The sequence below is a fragment of the Benincasa hispida genome, chromosome 11 (assembly GCF_009727055.1).
Source record: "Benincasa hispida cultivar B227 chromosome 11, ASM972705v1, whole genome shotgun sequence".
Taxonomy (NCBI): Eukaryota; Viridiplantae; Streptophyta; class Magnoliopsida; order Cucurbitales; family Cucurbitaceae; genus Benincasa; species Benincasa hispida.
Genome location: NC_052359.1, coordinates 79,268,314 through 79,287,683, shown reverse-complemented (window position 1 = coordinate 79,287,683; position 19,370 = coordinate 79,268,314). Strand labels below are relative to the sequence as shown.

At 33.1% G+C, this 19,370-nt stretch overlaps 1 pseudogene; it reads right to left on the bottom strand.

Moving 5' to 3' along the window:
• Nucleotides 1-1,166: 1,166 nt before the first annotated feature.
• Nucleotides 1,167-11,244, bottom strand: LOC120090284 (annotated as a pseudogene).
• Between the last annotated feature and the right edge of the window lie 8,126 nt (nt 11,245-19,370).

Below are 19,370 nucleotides of genomic sequence, written 5' to 3'. Positions count from 1 at the left end.
CGACACAAAGTAACAAAATAACAGTGCTAGTCATGATTATAAGAGTGCTAAAACAAAACAAATTATTTATATTAGATATTTTTTCAAAAACTCATTTTATCCAATAAAATTTAGCAAAAAATTAATGAATCTTAATATCATTTAATTTTGCAATGAGACTTCAGTGATTTAGAATAAATGCCACCTCGGGGTGTGCAATTATTCCTTCACTGAATTGAAACATTCTTAATCAAATGTTGCATTAGAATAACTTTTATTCTTATAATATTTAACTATCATTGATTTGGTCAATAAATCATTAACTTCCTTAATATTTTCTAGTAAGTGTAACCCTTCATTTTCAACCCTATAGTCCTACCCCATTAGCCTGCCTAAGGGAAGAACATAATTGGTACAATAATCAGCGCCTAAAACACATATGATTATGACTCACACTAAAACAGTTGGTACTCCAAACAGACTATTATATTCCATATACTATTATAATTTATAGACTATAATAATGTAACTAACTCAACATCCAAACAATTCTTAAATTTTTGCAAATTTTAAAGTATTGGAACTAAATTGTTGCATTTCATAAAAGTTTAGAAACCAAAAGTGGTTTTTAGCCATACTAGAGTGTGTTTGGAATACCTCTCTAAGTGATTAAATTAATAAATAAGTTATTTTGAAAAATATTCGTGTGTTTGCCAACTACTTAAAATAGATTTTTAAAAAATGAGTTTATAAAATAAGTTGGTTTTAGGATAAACGCTTGAAACTAACTTTTAGAAAAATGAATTTTAAGTGTTTAATGGTTAATCTCTCCCTATTTGTATGGAAAACTTCAATAATCGCTACCGACAAACCTCCAACCATAATCTCCAGCAACCGCCACGGGCCAATCTCCGGCCACCACTTCCGACGGTTGCCATCTGCCACATCTGATGATAGCTATTGGCCAATCTCCGACCACCTCTTCCGGTGACCCTCCATCGGCCAACCTCCGACCACCACTTCCGGTAACCTTCATCAGTCAACCTACGATCACCATTTCCAACGACCGACACTGGCTACCTCCGACCACCATATCCGATGACCATTGGTCAACTCCGATCATCACCTCCATCTGCAAATTCTTTTATAGTAATTTGAAACTAGTATATAACAAAACCAAACAAATTTTTATATAAAAACACTGCTGAAAAAGAGTTGCCAAACATGTATATGTGTTTTTATTCTGAGGAGTTTTTATCCAAAATATTTAAATGAAAATGCATTCTTGAAAAAAAAAAAATTCGTAAATCATTCCAAATAAGGCGTCAAATTAGAAAAAAGAAACAAATGGAACAATAATAATATTAGTCACATGCACATAGCTCATCACATTCTCTCTTTTCTCTTGAAGTTAAAGGTTGAAAACAATAACGATTGCAATAATAATAATATATACGATCTAAATTAAACCCGCATCACCACACACATTCTCTAAGCATTCTTTGGAATAACGTCAAAAGATATGCCATTCTCTTGAAGTCTTTGTTGAAGATCAGTTGGTCCAAACACAATACCTGGAGTTAGAACTCCTCCTTTTGGCAGAACCCCACGTTTAGTTAGAACAATCAAAGCACATTGAATAAGGATTATGGAAGTGGTTGTATACCCAGGCTCAGGCCCCATCAATCTCGTTACAATTTCCTTATTATATCCTTCTTCATCTTCTCCACTATCATCAAACCCACGTCCCACGAACCACATTTTGAACGAGCCATTTTTTACTTCATCTTCTGGACCTTTCTTTTTGAACAAACCAATGCTAAAAATGAAAGGGAATGTCAAGAGAAGCCACCTTCCAAATGAATATTTAGCAAACATCCCTATCAAAATCCCAGCTGCCACAAACCGTCGGATTTCAAAGTAGGATTTCGAGCAAATCTTTACTCCGAAACGAGCTGGCTTCACTGATGACCAAAATTTCTTTCTTTGTTCGATGTCTTCAGGAGTTTCGTTCAGGCCAGGAAGGCCTCGGGGATTTTCAGCTAAAGTAGAGAGTGTTCTTCGAATTACACTTGAATCAGCCGAAGGTAATCTCACAGCCCAAAGGCCTAGATCCTTGTTGTGCTCTATTAAAGGTTTCTTAGGAAGAACAGATCCAGGAATCTGCAAAAATTCAACAACCTCAGAGCTTGGAATCATTAATTAATTTCAAGCATGTTCAAGATTCTAAAAAGGGTTTTCAAAAAATTTAATGAACCGAACAATCAGATCAATTCAATATAATCTTATTACGATTTGAATCGGGTTATTATCAACTCATTTTAGTTGGGTTGGATTAAATTTATGGGTTATCAAATATTAACATTATTTATAACACTTTTACACAACTAATTATAATTAAATAATTTAACACAGAAAATAAGTCAATTCCAAACATATCCTTAAGTCAAATGAAATCAATTTTAATTTCGATTGGTATAAAATCAATTTTAAAAGTGTAGACCAAACATTAAAATGATTTAATTAAAATCACTTTTAACAAATCATTTATTAATAAATTAATTTTGTTAAAATAACTATTTCTAAAAACACTCCCAAACCTGCCCTAACGTTATAATGTTATACTGTAGAAATATCTTATTTCTAGAAATTTATTTTATAGGTTTGTTATAATACTATCTTAACCTTGCTCCCTTGCTTTCCTAATATAAAATATTGTCTATAGTCCCACCTTTTAATAATATATTAACTTCATAACCAAACATATAAGAGAATTTGAGTCACCAACTTATCTTGAGTGGAGTGGACTAATGCCATTATAATAGTTGAAACTCTCGATTATTATAATTCATACTTAGTTATAGTAAAATATTTGAAAATCCTCATTGTCTATGTTGTTTATTATTTTGTAGTTATCGTAGCTCTTTCATCATTTAATTCAGATTAAATAGTATGTATCTAAACACATATTATCATAACTCAACCAAATAGTGTGTATAAACACATATTATTATAACCCAACACCCATAAATCAACTTGGTAATTAAATAACAACAATAATCAATTAAAGCAAATAAATTTGGTAAGATTTTTAAGTAATAAATAGTTAAATATTATGTTGGTGAAAATTGAGTTTTTAAGGAAAATAGCTTTTGAGAATCCCATACTGGTTAAGTTGAGGAATGAACTATACTTCTTATACTCTCATGTTGGACTTTGGTTTTGGACCCTAAGGGGTATCTATGTTTGAGAGGGAGTGAGGAGATAGATCAATGTGGGTATGGTAGAAATCCCACAGTGTGCCCCCGTCCGTTTGATCGGACGAACATGGCATGGCGTGGCTAGGCAAGGCACATGTTCGGGTGGCTGGGCCCCACTTCCCTCTCACACATCATTTTTTTCATTCTCCCAATGCTCTCAATCACTCCCTCTCTTTAAAGGTGTGAGTTTCCAATCGATGATGGTGCATTTCCAACCAATACCTTTTTTTTTATCATGAGGACGAATGGCCGTATTGGTGACCTACTTGCACACTTGGGCAGAGCCACAAAATATCTTAAAGAGAGTGAGATCTGTGACTCAATCTGTAACAAGCTTCTTGCAGGTTTCGTTCCTTGCCCGATCGTCATTTCCTTACCGTTCGCCCGTTTGTTGTTGTCCTGTTCATCATTTGAGGATTCCCATTTCCAACAATTTTAAAACAACTCCCATCTACCAAAATTTTGTAATAGCCTTTGCAAGCAACAACGACATTATGACATCAGACCTCAACCGTTCATTCCGATTCGAAGGAGCAAACCTCAAAGGGTAGAAGTAGAAGATGTTTTTTCTTACCGTAAAAAAGGTTGCCAGCGTTTGTACTATGGATAAGCCAACCGTCTTGATAGAAGATCCAACTGAACAACAGATAAAAGAATCTCCTGACTGGGAGGAGAAACATTTTTTACGTAAAAATTTTATATTAAATGGTTTGAATGATAATCTGTATGACTACTACAACACAATGAAGACTGCAAAGGAAGTTTAGGACGCCCTGCAAAAGAAGTACGACATCGAGGAGGTTGGGTCCAAGAAATATGCTGTCAGTCGTTACCTCAAGTTTCAGATAACGGATAACAAATCTGTGGATGCTCAGTCCTATGAACTACAGAAGATAGCCCATGAGATAATTACTGAAGGTATGCCTCTAGACGAACAATTTAAATTTATTGTTATTATTGATAAACTGCCCCCTTTGTTGAAAGATTTTAAGAAAACGTCGAGCCGTAAGACCAAGGAGTTTTCCTTGGAGGGTCTTATCACCCAGCTAAGGATTGAGGAGGAAGCCCGAAAGTAGGACCAGAGGGAGGAGGTGAATGTCGTACTTGGGAGATCCACCTCTGCCATGGTCAAACCTGACCAAAAATCAAAGCGGATAAAGAGAAATGGTCAAAACCATGGTTCCAACAACCAGAACCAACAAAAAAAAGCAGAAACCCCCTTTAGAAGAAACAGTATAGTTCCTTTGCTTTAATTATAACAAACTTGAACAAATGGCTAGGAACTGTAGAAACAAACGTCGTCCTGCTAGTAAGGCGAACCTGACAGAAGAACCGTTAGTTTCCATGATCATAGAAGTAAATATGACTGGTGGTTCTGAGGGATGGTGGATAGACACTAGCGCTATGCGCCATGTTTGTCAACACCTTAGTCTCTTTAAAACCTATACTGAAACTACGGATAATAATATTCTGTTAGAGGATCACCACTCTATGAAAGTTGTTGGAACTGACAAGGTGGAGCTGAAGTTCACTTTTGAGAAGACCTTCACGTTGAAGGATGTCTTGCACACTTCGGAGATAAGAAAGAACTTAGTCTCAGGCTATCTCCTCAACAAGGTCAGATTTACTCAAACCATAGGAACAAACTTATATACCCGCACTAAGAATAATGTACTTGAAGGGAAGGGTTATGCAACAGAGGGAATGTTCAAATTAAATTTCAACCTTAATAAAATGAGATCTTTTGTGTATATGTTGTGTCTATGAATGTTTGGCATGCTCGACACTATCATGTTAATAAGAAACTAATTAGTAACATGATTAGGCTGAAAATGATACCTAAGTTCCCTAAATGAATTTGATAAATGGGAATATTGTAATCAAACTAAAATTACTAAAATTGTGCATAAATCTGTACTTAGGATATCTGAACCTCTAGACTTGATTCATTCTGATTTATGTGAATTTGATGGCATCTTGACTAGGAATAGTAAAATATATTTTATTACTTTTATTGATGAATGCTCTGATTTTACTTTTGTATATTTGTTGAAAAACAAAGGTGATGCATTTGATGCCTTCAAAATGTTTGTATCTGAAGTACAAAATCAATTTAATAGAAAGATTAAAAGACTTCCTAGTGATAGGGGAATTGAGTATGGCTCAAACAACTTTAATGAGTTCTTTAACTCACATGGAATAATACACGAAAAGACTGCACCCTACTCTCTTGAAATAAACGGAAAAGCCCAAAGGAAAAATAGAATTTTAGTTGAGCTAGTAGTTGCTATTTTACTTAGTTCAGGAGTCACGTCTTATTGATGGGATGAAATCATCCTTATCGTGTGTTATTTTCTAAATAGAATCCCAAAGTCTAAAAACACAACTTCATCTTACGAAATCCTCAAGAATAAGAAACCAAACTTGTCAATTTTAGAACAATGGGTTGTCTAGCCGATGTAAGGATTCCAGACCCGAAAAGAAAAAAGCTAGCTAGTAGAGCCTATGAGTGTGTCTTTATAGGCTATGCTATAAATAGTAAAGCCTATAGGTTCTGTGATCTAGTAAACCAAGTGATCATTCAGTCAAATGATGTCGATTTCTTTGAGTATACATTTCCTTTTAAATCGAAAAATACTAGAGGCTGGGGATCCACTAATCTATCCCTAGTTAGAAATAGAACCTCTAGAAAAGAAACCAATCCAGAACCTAGAAGAAGCAAAAGATCTAGAATCGCCAAGGATTTCAGGAATGACTTCCAGACCTATAACATAGAAGAAAATCCTAAAGATCTAAAAGTTGCCTTGTCCTTAGTAGATGCCAACTTATGGCATGTAGCCATAAATGATCAGATGTACCCACTTGAGTCAAATAGGACTTGGCACTTAGTAAATCCCCGACGTTGCAAGAAAATAGGTTGCAAATGAATCTTAAGAAAAAACTTAGACTTGATGGAACAGTTGACAAGTTTAAAACAAGGTTAGTGGCAAAGGGCTTTAAACAAAGAGAAAACATAGACTTCTTTGACACCTTTTCCCCTGTCACTAGAATTACCTCAATCCCTGTTTTGTTATCTCTCGCTGCTCTTTATAACCTCGTAGTACATCAAATGGATGTAAAAATCGGCTTCTTAAATGGTGAACTTGAAGAAGAAATTTACATGGAACAACCTGAAGGTTTTTTAGTCCATGGTCAAGAAAATAAGGTTTGTAAACTAGATATATCTCTCTATGGTCTAAAACAAGCTTCTAAGCAATGGCATGAAAATTTTGATAACCTAATCCTATCTAAAGGTTTCAAGGTTAATGAAAGTGACAAATACATCTAGTATAAATTTGAAAATAATCTTTGCACTAGGTCTGATATAGCTTATGCTGTAAGATTCCTTTGAAGGTTTACAAGAAAACCTAGTTTAGAGCATTAGAATGCTATAGAAATGTTTATGAGGTACTTGAAGAAAACCCAAAACCTAGAGTTACATTATAAGTTTCCTGTTGTTCTGGAAGGATTCAGCGATGCTGATTGGAACTCCCTCTCGGATGATTCAAAGGCTACATTTGGCTATATCTTCAATATAGTAGGCGAAGTTATCTCTTGGAAGTCCAAGAAACAGATTATTTTAGCTCAATCTATGATAGAGTTAGAAATAATAGCACTAGCGACAGCTGGTAAAGAAGCAGGCTAGCTTAGAAGTCTGCTATCAAAGATTCCCCAATAGGAAAAGCCAGTACCAGCAATATTAATCTATTGCGATAGTACTGCAACAATTGCAAAAGTTCAAAATCGTCTTTATAACATAAAGATACGACAAATACATCATAAGCACAGTACCATTAGAGAGTTTCTCACTACTGGTGTCGTTAGAGTGGATCATATACGGACTGATGAGAACTTGGTCGATCCTTTAACCAAAGAACTGACCAGAGAGAAGGTTTTCAAGACCTCATAAAGGATGAAACTCATACCTATAGACTCATAAATAACCAAGTGATATTTAGTGAATCGTGCTAAAATGAACCCGGAGTTCCATTCTTATGACTTAAAGTTTGAGCATGATATCCTGAAACGTAAGAGAGGTTGAACGCAGTTCTTAATGAGATCTATACTTGATGTCATGTGCGCTACCTAGCTACAGGAGTACTCTTGATAGACTCACCTATGTGTATGTGAATGTGGAAGTAGGAGCTGCTTCCTGTGGAGTTTTTTTAGGCAAACTCTCTAGAGCGTTCACTAAACCGGGGATACACGTGTTAGGTCTTAAAGCACGGGCATTCGAACTACACCCTAATGACATTGCGTGTGAGATGTTGTTAGAGATAGAGTTCAAAACCAGGGTTACTTTAGTATATTCTGAATCATCTACACTACGTAAAGGTTCAAATCGTAAAATACCTTTACTTATGCATAGTGTTGTATGGACTGAAACTACTCGATGGAAAATGTTTTTCTTATATTTTTAAATTTTCAAGTGGGGGATTGTTGCTGAAAATTGAATTTTTAATGGAAATGACTTTTGAGAATCCTACATTAGTTAAGTTAAGGAATGAACTCTACTTCTTATACTCCCATATTAGACCTTGGGTTTGGACCTCAAGAGGTACCCATGTTTTGGAGAGAGTGAGAAGATAGACCAATGTGGGTACAATGAAAATCTCACACACGCGCCGCCGTCCAGACGAGGCAAGGCGAGGCGCGTGTGTGACTATTTTTTTAAATAATTTTTTTTTTATTTTGTTTGTTATAATAATTATTTTTATTTCAAGTGTTTCAGACACATCATTTTTTCATTCTCCCAATGTTGCTCTCAATCACTCCCTCTCTTTTGTTTTTCCCTTTTTCCGAGCAATCCAGTCTGAAGGTGTGAGTTTCCTGTCGGTGACGGATTATTTCTAACCGAGAATGTTTTTGGGTTGTTTTATCCTAGGGACGACGTGGCCGTATTGGTGACCTGCTTGCACACTTGGGCGGAGCCGAGAAATGTCTTAAAGAAAGCGATATCTGTGAACTCAGCCTATAACAGCTTCTGTTTTGCAAGTTTTGTTCCTTGTCCGACCGTCATTTTTGACCGTTCGCCCGTTCGTGAGGTTCCCTTTCCAACATATTATATTGACAAGTATTCTTAATGGGTGTAAGGATTGAAATTTAAAAATTTTAAAATCAATTGAATGGAGTAGGCTAGGTTGGTTCAAACCATATTTCGGTCGATTTGATTTTCTAAAAAATTAAAAAGAAAAAAGAAGTTTGTCAATTCCAATTTGTACAGTTTTTATATATTATTTAGAGTTCTGTTGGATTCAGATTTTATTCCAAAACATAAAAGATTTTTTTAGTAGCGAATGAATTTCTAACTTCAAGAAATATAGAGATAGTATATATTAAGTAGCGTTAGGTTTAAAGCACATATTCACTAGAAAGTAGTGGTTTTGATGTTTATTTTAAATGTTTCTTAATATGAAACTTCATGTAATAAAGCAATAATTATTATGAAGATTTTGTTTATTTTGTTGGTAAACATTTTAAAAAAATAATTGCAAATTTAATTAAATATTTATTGTATATAACAATAATTCAAAACAATTTAAAGTCCTTCAAATAAATACTTGACTTTATATTTTTTATTTGAAATTTTGCTTCTTTTCTATCATTTTCTTTACAGTAATTTCATATTTCTTAAATAAGAAACATATAAATTCATAGCAAAAGTTTAAAGACAATAACTAGTTTAAAAAAAAAAAGAAAAAAAAAAAACTATTTGTTGATCCATTTGATAACTTTAATTCTAAACTTTTGAAAATTGTGCTTCTTCTTTTTATTACCATAATTTTCATGGAGAAAATTTAAAAACAAAAACAGGTCTATAAATGATATCACACAACTTTTTCTTTTAGTTTTCAAAATTCAGAATTTAAAAAAAATAAAATAAAATAAATTTATGAGTGTTTATAAACTTAATTTTGAAAAAACAAATACTTTTATTTGTTTTTAAAATAGTACTTCTTTCTCTTAAATTTCTTACACATTACTTTCTAATTTTACTAGCAAAGTAACATTATATTTTCAATACATAAATATGATTATTTCATTAAATAATTAAAATTTAGCAGTATTTGGGTGTACTTTTTGCAGTTCACTCCAAACACTGAAGAAAGAAAACTCAATGATATTTAAGAAAAAGAAGAAAGTAGTGTTTGCCACGTTACAAATTGTGATAAACTATGGTTAAACGATCAAATGAACGGTAAACAAAAAATTGATTCATCCACCTTCAGGCTTATCAATGGGCTCGAAGCTCAAAAATCGATTAAAGTCCAGCCCAAGTTCAGTCCAAAGTCAATGTTTGACCAACCTAACTCATTCTCACACATTTACTCAATTGGAGTGAATATAGATTACCATTTAGAAAAATATGGGCCAACCCTTTTGGGACATGTATTTGGATCGCCACATTGGGTTGAACTTATCATTAGGCTAACCAAAAGTATATATTTTATATATTAAACAAGTATATTTTTAAATATTACTTTTTAACATATATCAAAGTCTTTTAAATAACATAAAATTTAAAAAGTGTTAAAAAAAAAAAAAATAAAGCCTTTTAAGAAAACTAAATATTAAATAAAACTTTATAATAAAAATCAAAAAAATATAATAAAATTTTGATATAATATTTCTTTGAGAAGATCTAATTAATTATATATATAGTTAGTTAGATTAATAATATTTAATGAACTAATCAAATAAGTGACTCAAGCCTAACAAAGCTCATCCCAAAATTTTGATCCAATGAGTCAAGTCTAAAGGTTGGATCATGAACTTGACTATTGAAAATTTGACCTACCTAATCCAAGATCAATGATGCTTTAGACCATGGGATTAGATCATACCTTCACTTTAGGATGAGGGTGATCAACCTAATTTTCTCTTTCTTTTTTAAATAAAAATTTCTTTTAGTTTACCAATATTTAGAAATGATTAAAATATTTTAAAATCTTCAATCTCAATCCAAAAATTTAAGGTGAAAGTAAAAAGATCTATATTTTATTCACATAAAAAAAGTGATTATTTTAATAATTTATTTTTTTAAAAAAATTATAATTGGCACGTGGCAACTTTTTTTTCTTATATATTAAAAAGTTGAGAGGTTGGTTGTAGGATATATGAGATGAGAGAAATTATTGCTGACCATTATTGGGCGACGTGTAGGGGGCCTTGAGCGTTTGAGTCGAACCAACTCGGCATGATTAGCCACACCCAAAACAGCGGATTCGTTAAGTCCCAAAGTTGAAACCCATTCCTCTATCATACTCCACGCTCACATACGCTTCCACCCAACTCGGGGCGCTGATTTCCCAACCCATTGCCTCGAATTGAAAATCAAACCCAATTCAGCTGGAACCGAATCAAACCCACATCCCGAAACCACCAAACTCCCACTCTCAACCGCCCTCTCATCATACTCTGCCTCCATTCTCTCCATAAACTCTGGCTCCCCACATATGTCCAGTAATCGCACCCTGTTTCCACGCACGCCGCAACCACCGGCTCACCGTGTCGGCGGAACGGCCCAACGCAGTTCAGAATCAGCTTGGTTTGGGAGCAGAGGTGGTGAATGGATTGGGTTCGGCGATATTGGAAATAAGGAGGGGAATGGGCGGCGGAGCAGGGGATGAAGCTGTCCATTTGAGGGCTTTGGTGAGTTTGGCGTGGTCTCGACCGGCGAGAGCGAGAGATTTGAGAGGAGAAGAAGGAGATGGGTTGAGGAATTTGAGAGCTTCACGGACAACGTACTTGCCTGTGAAACCAGTGGCTCCTAAGATTATGAGATCGTAGAGAGGGGTGGAAAGAACTTGTTGAGGTCCTCCACTCATTGTTTAAGGAAGGGTGGAAGATGGAAATGGAAGTTGCTATGGGGAATGATATAAATAGGGGTATAAAGTAAGTAAGAGAAAAACTTGGTAAATTATTTTTTATTTGTGTGTAAAATGAATGCCTATGGTATTGCTCAATACTCATGCATCCTCTCTACACATCCTTTTACAAATGTTGTTTGGTATATAAATAGGGATATAAGAATAAGGATGAATTTTATTTTTCCGAATCCAAGTCAAGTTTTGAAAACTAAATTAAATAAAGATAGTTTTTTAAATGTGTTTCTATTTATTTATTTTTTAATGTTTCTACAATTTGACTAAGAATTCAAATGACTATCGCTTAAAAAATAAATGAAGAAATGGTAAAAAAAAAAAAAAAACACGGTTTTCAAAAACTAAAAACCAAATGGTTATCAAATATGTATTTATTTTGAGTTTTGAGTTTTTGAATATTAAGCTTAGACACTATTTCAATTTTCCATATATATAAGTTTCATGGTTTAGTTATATACTTTTTGTTAATGTTTTAAAAAATTAAATCAAATTTTGAAAATTAAAAAATATATATTGTGAGTTTTTAGAATTTGATTAAAATTAGAGTGATTCTTTAAAAAAAAAAAAAATGTGAAACCCATAATATAGAAGTTTGGTAGAAAACAAACATAACCTTTGAAAAACACAAAATACTAAAAATGAAACCATTATCAAATGGAGTCTTGGTTTTTAGTTTTTCATTTTCTAAAAAATTAAGTTTATAAACACTACTAGCTAGTTGCACTTTTAGTATCTTATTAATTTTGTTATCTTAATTTTAACCATGTTTCAAAATCGAATTGAAATTTTGAAAAAAAAATTATAAAATGTTTATGTTTTTGGAATTTGAGTGAGAATTCAAATATTTCATTGAGGAATATGAAGATCATAATAAAGATATTAGAAAGAAATAAGCATAAATTAATAATAAATAATAATTATTATTATTATAATTTAGCAAAATCATTATCAAACAAAGTTTTAATAATCCATATTTTTAGTTTTTGGATAGTTCAACAACAATATGTAGGAGTGAAAGATTCGATCATTTATCTACGTTAAGTCAGGAATATAAGTTTTTGAACCTATTGAACTACGCACTCGAATGATACAACAGGTTTGAATTTGGGTTAAACAAACAAGAGAAACCCATCCTATAGAGTTGATATGACCTATATAGAACAATGTTCTATTTCAAAATGATTAAGTAAAACATTAACCTGATATATATTAATTAATTTGAGAGATATATGTCTTAACCAATTGACATGTGACCGCTTGGTTGAGGAATCTATCGCTTAAATTAGGCTTAAATCGACATTGGTAAAAGCAATATAAATTAATTTAGGAACTCAACTAGTTAATTATTAAATATTGTTAAAAAAAATTAATGCGTTTAAGTTTGATTGAATATATTAATTGTGATTAATTACTTAAACTTGAATATATTAATTGTGATTAATTAGTTTGTACTTGATTATATATATAGTTAAAGGTAATTGTTTTAAATGATAAAACTACTAGAAATAGTTTCAAATATAGCAAAATGACATTGTTTATCATTGATAGATAGTGTGACATTTTGCTATATTTATAAATAAGTTGACTCATTTTCTTATATTTGAAAACAACTCTATAGTTAATGAACGAATGAATTAGAATCAGAAAATCCAAATAATTATTATTATTAAGTTAAAATAAGATTTTTGTACATGTATTCTGAAGTTTCTTCAATTTTAATTCCTATACTTTCAAAATATCCATTTTTAGTTTCCGTACTTTCAATAAATCTTAAATTTTGTCCCTCGAAGTTAATATTTTTTTTTTATAAAAAATGGTATAATAATAATAATTTTCATGCAAAAAAATAAGTGAATATATTTTCAAATTTTTTAGAAAAAAATACTAATAGAACGGTAATAATTTTTTGTTTGAAAAAATCAACAATAAACTAGTAGGAGGGATCATATTTCATATTTATTAGAAGTACATAGTAAAATTGGATATGTCAAAGTACATGGATTAAAATTGAATAAATTCCAAAGTACATGAACCAAAATAATCATTTAACCTGTTTTGATAACATTTATTTTCTTTAAAAAAAAGGAGTTAATATTGATTATTACACGTTATTAATTAGAAATAATCAGCTTTTATAATTATCTTATTAATTAGATCTTAAATAATAATGCTTTCCCTAAATAATAATAAATGAATAATCATTACAATAAAATTGGGATTTCATGATAGTAAAATTCTCACCATTAAAATTCATGCAGTTAACTACAACAATAATGGATTTCCATGACATTATAGTGAAAACAAATTGCGTTTGGAGGGAGGAAAGTGTCATAACATTTTTTAGTTGTTGTATCACCCGTAAAAGTATGAGTATCAGTGATATTTTTGAAAAATGTCATAACTAGACTTTTAACGATAATTGTCAATAATAAACAATTACTGATAATTATAAATTGTCACCGACAAAATTTACTATAACAAGTTATCATTGTTATCATTTAATTCAAATTTGGTTTATTATTGTAGTATTATGGATATTAACAACAATTATAAGATGTTAAAATGAATATATAGTTACATTTTTTTTTTGTTAAGAATATCTAAACCACACCACTTTTTATTATCAAGAGTACGTGAATCATGACAAATATTTTATGTCAACAAATGTTCTATCACGGCACATTTGTATTGTTACAAAGTTTCATATTATGACACTTTTGTATCGTCAATAAAATACATGTTTTGATAGTTTGTTATTTATTTGAATCTTGTCAACACATGATAAAGCTGATAATATATTTTTACAAATAGATCGTCTAATAAACATTGGTAAAAGTTTTACTGGAAGCTAGTTATGTTGAATGAAAACAAAAGTGAGCTTAACTCAATAAAAATTGGCATGACCTTTCACCTTAGAGATTAGAGGTTCAAATCGTTTGATCCTCATCCCCATAGTTGTTATACTAAAAAAATAATAAAAATTTTCTTTCAATCATAAGTTATCACGTTATTATTTTAAATTAATGATAAAGATACATATTGTTAATTTTGAGTCCAATTACAAATTAACTTGTATAGATCAAATAAGTTTGGTGTAATCAAATTGGATTGTTTATAATAGAAATGACTTCACAAAATGGACCTCTTTTAGAGACTCATATTACTTCATAGTTAACAAAGAAAGGAATCACAAATATGAAAATGTGACCTAAAGTATACCCATCTGACACTATATTTGTTATAGTAATTGGCCTCAATATTTCAAATAATAGGGGTATACATAAATACACCGAAAATTGATTCAACCGACCGATCGACATATATATTAGTCTTTTAAAAAAAAAATTAAGAGAAATTATGTAGAATGATCAGAATCCAATACCCAATTGAAAAAAGTGACCACTATTTGAATCCTATGATTTCTGGCCATAATGTGATGCATAGGCTCGTTACTGAATTTTTCAATTTTGCCTCCTCCCTAGAATCCAACGCTTCCATCAATTAAGGATGGATATATCTTCCAAAATTTAAGCAAAATTTAGTTTTTTTTTTTTTTAAAAAAAAAATACAATGTTGAATATCTCGTCTCCTCCTCATAAATTTTTTATTTATATATTTCAAATTCACGCAATATTCTCAAATCTAGTCTAATATTTTATTTATTTATTTATTTTTATGAAATTCAATTTTAGAACTTTTAAACGTGTGGTAGAGCACCATAAAATCGGTCCTAGCTTCATTTTCGGCTACTCCTAGAGTTTGCAATTGCGGGGAGAACCTACAAATATGGAAGTTGGTGTATCATTAATGTGAATTTAGGTAAATAATTGGTTTTTGAATTGCATTGCATATGGAGAAGGATTGATTTGGGATGTGTGGTAGTGTTAAACCACATTCGGATGTAGCTACTTCTTTGTCACTGTGAACCTTTGGTGTTGGCACGCCCTCCAATTTGATAGATAATTCCAGAAATAATGTAATCGGCAAGACCGGGTTCGAGACAAAAATTCCGAACAAGGTATTTAAAATGTATGTATGTATGCTTTATTATCACTTTGGACTCTATTTAGTTTACCCCTAACCCCTTTTCTTTTTAGTATAATGTATTTCCATGACTCAACAAAAATTTTAGTAATTAAGTTCAAAGTATTTGTGTGGCTTCTACTCAAATAAATATATTAGAAATTTGCAAAGCTCAATCCAAGTTGCAACACTATATTTAGGTACAAGGTATTCCTTTTTCTCAAAAGGAAGGAATCGTAGATTGAATTTGTGTGGCTTCTTGTTATTACAGAAAGATGAAAACAACTTCAAGGTTGTTATAAATCAGTTACATACAAGCTGCCTTTATATACATTTTGTAACTACATGTAAAAGAAAGTGAGAAAAATACAGAGTGTTCAAGAAAGGCTAACAACTTATCTTGTATCAATCTTGTAACTTCCCTAATAAAAATTCCCATCAGCTTCTCCGTGGAAGTAGGCTATCCTTGGCCGAACCACGTAAATCATTGTGTTCATCTTCTTCATCGATCTTCTTTGTTCTATCGTTTACCATTTAGCCATCAATCGTTTACCTCAGCACCTCTATCGTGTAGACCATCGTCGACTTCAAACCCCATCGTCTAGGCGATCTTCAGTAAACCTTTCATCGTCTAGACGACTATTCCCTTATCGTCTAGACGACTCCTTGCTTTACCTCCAATCGACTAGACGATAGTAGCCTCATCGTCTAGGCAATTTTCGGCAGCATCTCCCTCAGGTTCTCTCCTTCTTTTCTCTCGGTTTTCTCTGCAACAAAGAAAATATAGGAATAGTCATTTGAGTTCTACAAAAACTTCAAAAGTGCTTATCTCTAATCACAGTCGTCGAGGTGTAGGGTGGAAATTTTCTTCACGCGGATTGTGTTTTCAACACACTGATTTGTGTTTGTGTTTTCAACTAAGGTGGTATCCGGTATTCAATATAGGGCTTGGGTTTCTTTAAGCCCAAAAGATCATCTTTAGTTTAATAGTGCAGTGTGTTATCGGCCCATTATAAGCATATCAAGCCCAAAAAGTGGTATCAGAGCCTGCAAGAAAACTTCAAGATTAGTCAAGATTCTAAAGAAGCAAAATCTTGGAGCTTTCCAGATAGAATTTGAATCAAATATGGCAGTAGCAAGGTATGACATTGAAAAAGTCAATGGGAAAGGAGACTTTGGCTTGTGGAAAGCCAAGATCAAGGCCATCTTGGGACAACAAAAGGCACATAAGGCCCTAGAAGATCCAGCCAAGCTGGCAATCACTGCAGCTAAAGAAGAAAAAGAGAACATGGAGCTAATTGCTCATGAAACACTGGTTTTAAACTTGCCTGATAGTGTCCTAAGGTAAGTGATCGACCAAAAGACAACTTTTAAGATGTGGAGCAAGTTGAATGAGCTTTATGAGACTAAAAATCTACCCAACAAACTTTTCCTAAGGGAAAGGTTCTTTACCTTCAAGATGAGTGCTTCTAAATCCTTGACAGAGAATCTAGATGATTTCAAGAGGATAACTACTGAATTCAAGACTTAAGAAGAAGAGATTGGGGTAGATAATAAAGCCTTTGTGCTTCTCAACTCATTGTCGGATTCCTACAAAGATGCGAAGACTGCCCTAAAATATGGGAGAGATTCCTTAACTACTGATATTATCATTTTAGCTCTTAAAATCAGAGAGATTGAGCTTATAACTAGCAAGGAAGACAAGCCTAGTGTAGAGGGCTTATTTGTCAAGGGTAAGTCAAAACAGAACAATAAGGAAAAAAGAAAACAAAGCTCAACAGAAGAGGGGAAAGGAAAATCTAAGGTTAGATGTAAATATTGCAAAAAACTTGGACATCTAATCAAGGATTGCAGAATTTTAAAGTGGAAGAATGAGTAGAAAACAAGCAACCACAACCTCAACAGAAAGTCCAACCTAATCAGTCAGGTGAAGCCTCAATTTGTAAGAACTCTTACTTCTATTCAGATGCTTTGGCTACCTCTAATTGAAAGGCAGAAGAACAAGCTAATAAGAACCTAGATTGGGTTCTAGATTTAGGGTGTTCTTTCCACATGATACCCCACAAAGACTGGTTTAGTACCTATAAAGAGTTGGATGGAGGATCTGTCTACATGGGTAATAATAACTTATGTCCAGTGGTTGGGATTGGCTCAGTCTCACTGAAACTTAAAGATGGAACAGTCAAGCTATTGAGGAATGTCAGACATGTGCCTAAGCTGAAGAGAAATCTAATTTCACTAGGCATGCTTGATTCTATTGGCTGTGAATACAGAGGTAAGGAAGGTTACTGTGAAGTTTTGAAGAACAGTAGGTCTATCCTCAGAGGGGTGAAGATTAATGGTGTGTATGTTGTTCAAGAAGTTCAGAAAATTCACTCAGCTTTAATTGTGACTCAGAAGCAACCTACTGAAGGAGATCTTTGGCACAAAAGGCTCTCACACATTAGTGCCAAAGGTCTACAAGCTCTTGTCAATCAAGGAATTCTACCTAAGGAAGTTCATCAAAGCCTATTCTTTTGTGAACATTGTGTGATAGGGAAGGCTACTAGGTAGAGATTTGTGAAGGCTCAGCACACAACCAAGGCTATCATTGACTATGCGCATTCGGACCTATGGGGTCCTTCACCTTTCCAGTCCTTAAGTGGAGCTAGGTATTTCTTAACCTTTGTTGATGACTATTCTAAAAAGTGTTGGATCTATTTCCTTAAATCTAAGGATTTAGTTTTTGAAAAGTTCAAAGAATGGAAGATTATGGTTGAAAAATTATCTAATTGTCGAATTAAGTGTCTAAGAACTGATAATGGGCTTGAGTACTGTGTAGAAGAGTTTAATATTTTTTGTAGACAACGTGGTATTACTAGACATAAGACAGTTAGGTATACACCTCAGCAAAATGGGGTGGCAGAGAGATTGAACAAAACTATAATGGAGAGAGTAAGAAGCCTATTGTCAGATGCTATACTTCCTGAGAAATTTTGGACAATAGAAACCTCATACACTGTCTATACACTAAACAGATACCCCCATGCATCTCTCAACCTTCTAACCTCTGAAGAAAGGTGGACCAAAAAACCTCATAGTCTAAATAACCTAAGGGTGTTTGGTTGCACTGGCTTTGTTCATCAGAGTAAAGGGAAATTAGCTGTCGGAGCTGTGAAGTGTATGTTTTTGGGCTTCACAGAAGATGTTAAGGGGTTTAGAATGTGGCATTCTACAGAGAACAGATGTATCACCAGCAGAGATGTTGTTTTCAGGGAGGATGAAATGTATATGCAGAGATCTAATTCTAATGTTAGCACCTCAAATGAAGAATGATAAAATTAAGGCGAAGCAAGTTCTTAACCCTAGTTCTGATCCTTCAAACTCTGAATCACCTTTTGATCAACTACCTCATCTTGAAGAAGAAGTAGAAGATTCCATTACTGATCCCGAACAAGAAGAACCAGATTTGAGGGGGTTCAACCTAGCTAGAGATAGGCAGAGAAGAACTATTGTGCCACCTTTAAGGTATGAAGACTACTTAGCTTTGAATGCTTCTGATTTATCCAATGATTCAGAACCCTCAACCTTTGAAGCAGCAATGAGTTATCCAAAAGCTAAGTTTTGGATAGAAGCAATGAATGAAGATGTTGATTCACTAGTAAGAAACAACACTTGGGAGTTGACACCTTTTCCAAAAGGATGCAAGCCAACATCCAAATGGGTGTATAAATTGAAGGAAGGTTTCCCTAATGATCAAGGACCTAGATATAAAGCTAGGTTGGTTGCTAAGGGTTTTACACAGAGGCCAGGTGTTGATTTCAATGAGATATTTTCTCCAATGGTCAAGCAAACTTCTATCATATTGTTGTTGTCTATTGTGGCTCAGAATAACCTAAAGTTGGAGCAACTTGATGTTAAAGCAACTTTTCTACATAGCTTCCTAGAGGAATTTATCTATAAGAGCTAACCTAAGGGGTATGAGGTCAGAGGGAAAGAAGACTATGTATGCCTACTTAAAAAGTCTATCTACGACCTTAAACAGTCCTCTAAATGCTGGAACAGAAAATTTAGTGATTTTGTACAGAAGAATGGCTTTTATAAAAGCTCCTATGACAGCTGTGTTTACATAAACACAGATGCCTATACTCATCCTATCTACTTGTTACTATATGTAGATGACATACTTTTATTAGGAGCAACT